Source organism: Equus przewalskii, chromosome 3 (assembly GCF_037783145.1).
Source record: "Equus przewalskii isolate Varuska chromosome 3, EquPr2, whole genome shotgun sequence".
In the NCBI taxonomy this organism is placed as follows: domain Eukaryota; kingdom Metazoa; phylum Chordata; class Mammalia; order Perissodactyla; family Equidae; genus Equus; species Equus przewalskii.
The window spans coordinates 39,948,878-39,959,729 of NC_091833.1; positions in this window are offsets into that span (position 1 = coordinate 39,948,878).

A 10,852-nucleotide genomic window follows, 5' to 3' on the forward strand; every position below is an offset into this window, starting at 1 on the left:
AAGGAGAGCTTTTCAACAAATGGTGCTGGAATCAGTGCTGTCATATGAAAACAAATGAATCTCAACACCTACATGCCACCATCACCAAAAATTGACTTAAATTAGATCATAGACCTAAATGTGAAAGTTGAAACTATATAATTTCTAGAAGAGTACATAGGAAAAATCTCTGCTTATTGGGTTATGCAAAGATTTCTTAGACAAGACATAAAAAGTACTAATCATAAAAGAGCAAATTGATAAATAAGACTATCAAAATTATAAATTTATGCTCTTCTGATAACATCGTTACAGAAATGAAAATGCAAACCACAGAATAGGAGAAAATATTCTCACACGTATATCTAACAAGTACTTGTATCCAGAAAGTATGAAGAACTCTTATAACTCAATAGTAAGAACACAGAACAATAAAAATAGGTCAAAGATTTAAACACTTCACAAAAGAAAATATACAAATGGCCAATAAGCTCATGAAAAAAATGCTCAACATAAGCCTTGAAGTAATTGAAAATTTAAACTACATGGAAAGAACATTACACCCACTAGAATGGCTAAAATTTAAAAGACTTTCAATATCAGGTGTTGGTGAGGATGTGGAACAGCTGGAATTCACATACACTGCTTGTGGGGGGTGGAAAATGGTACAATACTTTGGAAAACAGTGTGGCTGAGTTTCATAAAGTTCAACAGCAACCTACAATGTGACCCAGCAATTCCACTTCTAGACATTTATCCAAAAGAAATGAAAACACGTGTCCACAAAAACACTTGTCTGCAGGTGTTTACAAAGGCTGTTTTCATACTAGCCAACTTTGTAACAACTGAAATCCTGTCTCCTGGTGAATGGCTAAACAAATTATGGTAGATCCATACAACAGACTGCCATCTAACAATAAAAGGGAACAAAATACTGATACACACAACATTTTTCATCTCGAAAACATCATGCTAAAGAGGGAGGGTAAACACACAATAGTCTGTACTAGCTTGATTTTGTTACATGAAATGATAGAACAGGCAAAGCAACATTCACTAAGGCAAGCAGATCAGCGGTTGCCTGGGGCTGGGTGTGCAGGTAGATTGACCACAAAGGGGCACGAGCAACTTTTGGGAAGATGGAAATCCTCCAGATCTGGTTCGTGGTGGTAGACTTGGAGATACATTCATTGGTCAAGACATTGATGTGTGCACTTCAAATGGATGCATTTTATGTGTGTAAGGTTGACAGCAATAAAGTTAATTTTAAAATAGATAAAAACTGCTTGAAAAGCCCCAGAGCTCCTCAGACTTGGAAATGGTCTACAGCTTGAGTGTTGCATGCCTTGGGATTTCCCTGTAGGAGAGGAAAGAACTGTGTGTCACAGAAATAGTTCCTGACGCTTGCAAATCTTTTCTGCTATTTACTGTTCTTGGAGCTTTGAGTGGGTGGTGGGGAGGAATGCTTTTGAATTCACTTTATAGATAAAGGTATATACCACACTCCAGCTTTTCCTTTACCTTCTACTTGCCCAAGGCCTGAATTTAGACTCAGGAGAAATACTGATTCCTGAAGTTATTTTTTCAGCATCTTTCGCTCCCTTCCTTGCAACTCAGGTCCCAGACAAGGCATCCTAGGAAGATTTTTACTTTTGACATTAGAGTAAGCGAACATCAATTCCCTTAGGAGACTACAGTGATCTACTGCAAGGCAACTACATACCAGCAAGGTTACTGCAACTCCTCAATTTCTGAGTGACAGGTGGACAAGAAACATAACACATAAGAATGAGATTCATCCTGCCCTTTTTCTGATTTGCGTTCTTGAAAAGAAAATTTCTTAACATTTATTGACATGGTAGGCACTTTAAGTAGCTTGCCTGGACAAACTTTCAGACAGCTGTGCAAATCAGGACTTTTTTTATTTCCACCTAGCTTGCAGTTTTGGAAAATAACCAAGGTCTGGTTTGGTTGATGTTCATGCTAGCAACACAGAGAATGTCTTCTGGGTTATAAATCCAAGAAAAAAGAAACCAAGGCCACATAAATGGCCATCAATCTCTTCAAACACCGATTTGATTAAAGCTGTAGTATCACTATTGTACTTTTCACTCACTCTTATCACAATAATTTTAACCGTTCTTATGCGATGGCCCATTTTCAGGTTATTGCCAGCTGCATACAGATCAAACTTGATGGACTTCAGTACAATCACCATTTTCAAACCTTTCAGCGAACACTTCATTGAGGTTTTGTAATGATCATTTCCTAATGAAATCGAGTATTTAAATACTATGTAGTTATTGAATATAGACTTTGATTCATTCTAATTCAGCTTCTGAGAGTAATTTTCTTATGAGTCTATCAAATTTGTTAAGTTACATTAGCCTTTGCTCTTCCTAACCCTAGACTAGCTTGTATGATTCATAAAGTAGTAAAGGTTAGTTAAGTGGTATTCTGTATAACTCTTTCAATTGTTACAATATTGCTGAAATAGGTCACCACCACCAGAACTGTTGGTTAAACTAGTAACATGAAGTTCTATTTCCTGAAACTTTCAGGTTGTCTCTATTCCCAGGAAGCCTTCTGCAGCTAACTAAATCTAGGTTCCATCCAGGGTGTCCAAGTGGCCCAGTTCTAGTTCACACGCAGGTGTAAGGAGGCTCATCACATAATTAATCATCTGAACTAGAACACTTTCGAAAGCGAAGCATGAGCTGTTAATAATTACTCCGGGACAGCACTCATTGCCTCTGGCAAACCGAGATGTGTTATTATCCGAGGTGTAGCATAGTTTTTAAGTGGACCACGAACATACCAATCATCATGTGAATATCACTCATAATCTCTCAGGAAGCTAATAGGCATGGTGAGCAAAACATCGGGCCCCTATTTCCATGAAGATAAGATGCATAAATTCACAAGGTGATCAATGGGGGAGACTGGCAAAAGCAGAAGTCCTTGGTCCTAGCAATCAAGTTTTTCATTGCTGGGATCCCGTAGGGCACTCTGACCTGGTGCACTATTGCACGGCATTGCTACAGGCTTTGATTGCAACCCATCTCCCTTCCCACCACCGGAACTAAAGATGAAGTGCCAGCGCTGGCCTTTTAGGTACCCTCAACCCTAGGAGGATTGTGCCGGGTTGTGCAAATACTGACTATGCCACCTGTGCCTTCATTTTAAGAAGGAATTTGAAGCTGGAGGCAGCAAAAATACAAAGAGATGGAAAAACGTAGAAAGGGCAGAAGGAGAGCAAAGGAGAGTACCAAATTAAGACACTCAAAATGTGAGTATCGGAGCTCCAAAACGAAAGAACAGATAAAGCAGATAAGTCTGAGAGCCTGGTTGAGATCCAGGAATTAAAACTCACAGAAGTGCTGGGGCTCTGTTATGACCGGGTCCCCTTGGAGTTTAACTTTCAGAGTTGGCTACACTGAGCCTCCAGCGATTCATCAATTGCAGTTCAGGTTTTCCTACACAGCACTGGTTCCTATGGTGGTTGCTGCTCCAATAAGTTGTGATTCTCTATACTCACCTCTTGGTCTCTCCACTCATGGGGGCAGCAGTTTGCCCTGAGACTTCATTTCTCTTACGGATTGTGCAATTAATAGAAGAGACCTCAACTAAGTTGGAGTCGGGAATGCCTGTAGGAGAGCTCTCATGGCCTGTTGTACACTGTCAGTTGCTCCAAACAGGATGGGGTTTGCACGTTCCTCTGTTTCTCTGCACTTGCTTATAGTTCAAGTAGACTGCCTAACTCGAAAGGCAATTCTTTTGTTTGTTCCTGAATAAACTCATTTTGTGGGTAAAGCAAGTGGTCAATTTACATTTTAAGTTGACATATTTGGTGTCAGAAGTGGAATCCGAAGGAGGAGACCCCCCCAGGAGAGTGACCCCCAGAATCAAGCAAAGTACCCATACCAAGCCCCTTGCAGTCTGCTTCCATGAGTTGCTGCCTACTTTCAGTTCCTTGACTCTCTTCTTGGATTCTGAGCTGTACTCGCTTTGCATTTTGAGCTCTCTGATGTCATTTGGGATTGGGAGAGGCTTTATCCTTTCTGGTTCAAGGTTTTATCCTTGGGTTTGAGGCTTCATCCCTGGGTAGTACTCAGTTCTTTTCTGAAGTGTGTAGTAGCAAGGCTCCTTTTGGGGATTGGGCTAGCTGGAATCCAGGTGCTTTCCTTTGTTTTTGGATTCCTTCCATAGTCATGGCTAGGACTCCAGCAACTGTCTTGGGTTTTCAGAAGAATTTAAGAAATGGGATCCCAGGCATCTAAATGCCCTGAGGGTAGCCCTCCTGGCCGGGTTTATGTTTAAGAATTATGGCCCCTATTTGTGGATTTTTAACGAGGTGGGTGAAACAGATCAAGATTAGTTTGCAATTACAATGGCCATCACGGGGAACTTTTGATCTGCCCAAATTCATTTTTCTTAAAACCAAATTCAAGTCTCTAAAATTAAACAAAATAAATGGTATGTGTATTTTAATTGGTATCTGGAGGCTTCCAAATGTGCACAAAACTCTAAAATTTCCTCACTACAAGGCACCATATCTGAATTAGCCCAATTAACTAAGAAACTGAAGGAGAACAACATTGCTTTGGAAGTCTTGTGTTCCTTGAGCCCCCCTCGCCCCAATTTTTGTCTCAGATGCCACCTTGTTTGTCTTTCTCAATGTATTTGCTTCAGGCTCCACCCCTTATGCCATCTTCCTCCTTCTCTTTTGCAGTTCCACTTCTATTCATTTGCTAGGCTGAGAGTTCCTAGAAAAATTATAACCTGCTGTTTCTTTCTCCAAAAATGAGGAAATGATTCTAGAATTTGACAGTGTGCAAATAAAAATCTTCAGTAAATAACAAAAAAACCCCACAAAGCTCTTTAGCCATTTCAGCAAGTAATCTTAATTTAGTCCATCTTCCAGAAACATAATTTGAATCTCACTATTCTTTTGTTTTGTACCTGAGACATGGTTAAAATTTTTAGCATAAAAGTTATAACATCTCTGTTTATATCTGTGTATGTGTCTATGGATATATGATGTATATATATGTGATTTTTTTTTTAATTTCCAGATTACCAGATTATCTTGGTACTACCAAAATTAATTTGTAAGAGCACTCTATTTAATTGGCTTGAGATGAAGTGCTTATAAACTAAGTATTCTCTAATCTCGGAAATATAATAGAAACTAACCCAAAATCATTTTCAAGTTTATGTGATGTAGGATTAACATATGTAAATAGAAGTTATTTTAAGGTTGTTAATGTAATTAAAACAGGCATGTCCTCAGAGTTATCAACACTGAATATAATGCAGACATACAACTTTCATTCTACTTGAATTTATTAAGTTCATGTTATCTCTGTTATAAAACTTGTCAGAAAAATAATGATAACTTAAAGTGATGGCTAATTGCTTTAATGCCACATGAAGATTTTATGAGTAAGCTAAACATAATTGTCGAGAATAAATGATTTAGACAGATGAAAATGGGATAAGAGTTTTTGAGTGGAATAATTATGTTCTATAGTATGTGTGCTTGAAAAATAGCTTCTAAAATCTTTTTGGTAACTTGACACTTTAGAGTTTTTCTAAGTTAAATTTAATGATGAAATTTCATTTAATATCTGGATCATTTTATAAACAAGATAAGATACTAAAACATTAATTACTGGACATAGTCATCTACTTTTGGCTTCCTTTACAAAGAAACTAAAGATATTTGGATCTTTTGGCAATTGTTTTGTGCTATATTGGAAAATTATTATAAGGGAAATATATCTTGTAGGAATTATACAATGTATGCATAAATTTTCCAGTAGCAGACCATTTACAATTGTTTAAAGCTCTAGAAATAAGGGAAACATCTCTAGATGGAAGGAAAATAGGATGTGTGTTTCAGGAAATGAAGGTATGAGGAATGGAAATGCATTCTTTTGAGGGCAAAGAAACCAATATTCTCCTAAAGAGAGACTGGTTATTTTGGAACAGGAAGGGAAAAAACTAGGACAAAATCTGAGTGTAAATATAAAGTTGAGGAAGGTTTATGGAAAGGTATTTTGGGAAAGGAATTTTATGTGTGGGCAGGACAAGGTAAGATTGGAATGAGTGAGTTTTAAATATCAAGACGTAAGCTGATGCAAAAATTAAAATTTGGCTTTCTTTTCGCTACAAAGAACAAGGTTTTCTTGGACTACTGGTCTGCTTTTGATAACACACTGTGAAAGATTCTTTACCTTATAAGTCATATGCCTAGAAAACAGAGATTTGTGTTTTCTCTAAAAGATTTTCAGTTTTGTTTTGATTAGGTCTTTAATCAGGAAAACTTAGTTTCTTAATGTTAAAGGAGTTACATTTTATTTACAACTATGTTACGCTTTTGTATTTGCCTTTGAAATCTTGTATTGTTACTTTGGTCAAATAGATATGATGTTATCACTTGTAATTCTAGTTACTACCTAAAAATGTATGTCATAAACATGCTCAAATTTCCTTGTCAGTTGATTTATAATGAACTCTCATCGGATCCTTAACAATTGTCTTTTTTTGAAGTCTTTTGTCAGTTACAGACAGTTATTGTTGTATTCTTATGCTTTTACAAGTATGTTTCATCTTCAAAGAGATTCAGGGAGAAGACGTTGACAAGTACTCTGGAATAAAGATTTGTGATAATTTTAAGATTATAGCACTGAACTGGATCAGAATTTTTAAAACTTGAATGGAAAACTGATTACTTTAATGTTTTGCTTTCCAGATGTAAAAGACCCCTTTTTCTCCTCTCTTTTAAGCTGTCTATAACTTACAGCAGTTTGGTAAATTGTATCTCCAAAACAAGGTCTAAAGAATTTATCTTTTTCTCCCTACCGTATCTCTCCAGAACTCAGAATCTCTTAAGTATTCTTTTCAAGACAATATATGCATTTCCACAAATTCAGTGAGAACCTGTTCTCCTTCTAACACGACACCATGGAAATAATGGCTATGTTACCAAGGCTTTCACAGATTGTCATAGTCAAGAAAGATGTACATAGACTCAGAAATGACCAGACAGCTTTAAGAAACTGCTTGAAAAAACAGGCCTAGTACTTTGCCTACAAGGTTCTAACAAAGCAACCTTAAAAAGAATTTCTATGGTCAATCTCTGTTCTTGCTGCATTTATATAAATAACCAGGCCAAGTTTAATACAAACAAATTAGTTTTACTATCATTATCTTTAAGAAAAAATGGGAGTAATTCTGGAGAGAGAAATTATGTTTGTCCCTTCATAGATATTAAGTTCTAGTCCTATTAATTGTCTTTAAGGTTTTGTGATACACTTGTAAGCTGGACTGGATCCTAAATTCTTCTGATTTCCTTAAATGTCTGGCTACAACTTTCCAAACTACCGTTTCCAGTTTTCACTGCCCTTCAAAGCTCTTGCGGAGGGACTATACCGGGTGGAAACAAAATTTTGGGGACTCATGCCTTGGGTACACACCTCACAGATAAAGAAGGCTCCACCTGACATCTGGTCCTGTACCAACACCGGAGACATTCATACAATGGATTGGAGGAGAAGCAGCTAACATCTGAGGCAGACAGCTTTCCCAAAATGACTGGACCAGGCCTGTACACTGTTTACTTGATGTTGCTTCTTACCTTATGTTCTCTCTCTCTTTCCTGCGAAGACAATGCTCTTATCTGCATTTGCTGAATATCTGGTGAAAGGTAGAAAGCTCTCCCATTCTTGGATTTGTCATCAGAAATCTTAATCTATCTAGGACAGAAATGACCTCTTAGTTCCCACAGAGTATTTTTACTGGAATCCCAAGTGCTACTATATGGTTCAATTGTTCCACAGGCCTACTTTATGAAGTTAGGGACTAAGCCCACTTCATTTGGTTTCTTGTTTCAGTTTAACCCACCCCTAGGATGGGAAAATGAGACCTCTCGAATAGCCATATAAGAAAATTTCCGGGACCACCAATGTAAATCAGGCCATTTATAAACTTCTTGACATACATTTATATTTAGGTAACCTCTCAGTATGTAAGAACATAATGCCTGAGCTTTGGTTAAATTATGCTAATGCCTTTATGCCAATGAATGAGTCCATAGACACCATCACTTCTGTGGGAGCCTTATGGTTATAACTTCCTGTGTGGGAGTTTGGGGAATGGCCTTTATGCTTGGCTGACTCATCGTTTTGACAGCTGAAGAATATAAGGAGAGTGTGCCTTTGCTGTATTCACTGTCCTATTCTCTCTACATTAAGCCTCTCATTGGTCCATCCCCTTAAACCTCAATAACCGCCTTAAATAAGAGCTTCCAGGAGGCATGATGATTCTGGGTTTGCCTCTGTGTAGAAAACTTTCTTTCCATGTATTGAAGTGACTGCCAATCAACAAATGATCAAGAATCTTACCCTGACACTAGCAGAGTTGGCCAACTCTGCAGCCAAGGCATTTTCAGCTCAGCAACGCTTGCTTAACTCATTGGGCAAGGTAGTTTTGAATAATTGTATAGACTTTAATTATACGCTTACTGAGCAAGGAGGTGTCTGTGCAATAGCAAACACCTCCTATTGCACGTGGATAAATGCCTCTGGGGAGGTAGAGACCCAATTACATAATATTAGGGAGCAGGCACATTGGGTACAATAAATTTCATCTGAAAATCCACTGTCTTTGGATGTATTCAGCTGGTTACCTTCAGGTCTGGGCTCCTGGTTTGGAACTATCCTGCAAATTGGATTTATAGTATTGCTCTTGATCTTGCTTTGTATATTTGTTGTAAAGTTCTGTACTTGTTGCCTGTTGAACCTTTGTAAAGATGACATACCTAATAAGGTGATGCTAGCCCAGCACCTCCAGATGATTTCCAAAGCCTACAACCTCAGAAAAATATAGACTCTGGCTAACAAATGCCTGAGAATTCTCCCTCATTCCTTTCCTTGTTACTGAAATGTGGCCTCAGACTGTGCACCTTCTCTTCCACGTAGGACATGACAACTGGGAAAGATCCTTCCTGGCACTGAGGGACAAAGGCTACCAAACTCAGGAGACCTGACTCTTGGCCAGTGATGCTCTTAGGGAAGGATCTTTATCCAAAGGGATAAATGTGAAATTAATAAAACAAACCTCAACTAAATTGGAGTCAGGAAGGCCTGTAAGGGGAGGTCTCATGCTCTGTCATACATGATCAATTACTCCAAACAGAAGGAGATGTCTGCATGCATCTCTGACAGGAACGTGTTTGTTACATTACTATGCAGCAGAGGGAAGGAAGATTTCCCTGCCTTGCAACAGCCCAGCCAATGAGAGACCATAGCAATGCAACCAGTGGAAACCCTGTACACTTTGGACTCCCAGTTTCCTACAATGGACTCTGTATATTATCGCTCCTCCCCAGCTCCCCATTTCTGGGGAGCTTCTGAATCAGACAGATATGGCTTAGGATTCTGCCACTGCCTCTTTCCAGCTTCATGACACCATTGGAGATGGTATAGCTCTCCACAGCTACATTACCTCAACCCTCTAGGGGTTTTTTGGTTCTTTTTTTTTTTTTTTTGAGGAAAATTAGCTCTGATCTAACATCTGCTACCAAGCCTCCTCTTTTTGCTTAGGAAGATTGGCCCTGAACTAATATCTCTGCCCATCTTCCACTACTTTATATGTGGGATGCCTGTCACAGAATGGCTTGATGAGCAGTGCATAGGTCCATATCTGGGATCCGTACAGACAAAGCCCAGGCTGCCCAAGTGGAGTGTAAACCTAACCACTATGCCACTGGACCAGCCCCTCAACCTTCGTTTTTTAGCTGATTGTTTCATGGCTGGACACCTAACTCTGGCTGGACACCCGCTATATGTTTGAACCTGATCCCCAAAGTGATGGTATTTGGAGGTGGGGCCTTGGGGAGGTGTTTCAGTCATGAGGGTGGAGCCCTCATGAATTGGATTAATCCTCTTCTAAGAAGAGCGCCCAGAGAGCTCTCTTGCCCCTTCCACCATGTGAGAACACAGCAAGAAGATGGCTGTCCATAAACAAGGAAGTCGGCTTCTCACCAGGCACCGAAGCTACCCGCATATGTAAGAAATAAATGTTTGTTGTTTAAACCAGTCTATGCTGTTTTTGTTGTAGCAGCCCAAAGGAGCAATGACAGAAATTGGTACCAAGAAGCCGGGATGCTGCTGTAACAAATGCCTAAAGGTATGGAAGTGGCGTTTGAACTGGGGAATAGGCAGAGGCTGGAAGAGTTTTGAGGTATATGCCAGAAAAAGCCTAGGTTGCCATGAATAGACCTTTACAGGCAATTCTGATGAGAGCTCAGAACAAAAAGAGGAGAGCTGAAAAGGAAGCCTCAATCTTCTTCGAGAATATCTGAGGAATCATGAGCGGAATGCTTGTCGACATGGACAGGAAGGTCTGATTGAGGTCTCACACAGACATGAGAAACATGTTTTGGACGCTGGAAGAAAGGCAGTCCTGTTATGAAGTGGCAAAGCTCTTGGCTGAATTGTGTTTGTGCTCTAGTGTCTTGTGGGAGGTAGAATTTGCCAGCACTGAAATTGGATAGTCAGCTGAAGAAATTTCCAAGCAAAGCAGATAAGCAAAATGTAAAAGTGCAGCTTGGCTCCTCCTCATGGCTTATAGTAAGATGCCAGACAGGAGAGATGGCTGAATGCACAATTTAAAGATTTGAAGAATTCTCAGCCTATTCATACGGCAAATAGTGAAAACACTAGGAGTGTGGTCAAGAACTATCTGATGACTGTTTCCTCCACGTCTTTTCACATATCTGTTGAAACCTTGCTGTTCTTGAAGCCAACACTTCTGACTCGGAAAGGAATTTAGGGATCTATAATTGCTGAGCTTCTCTTACCTCATC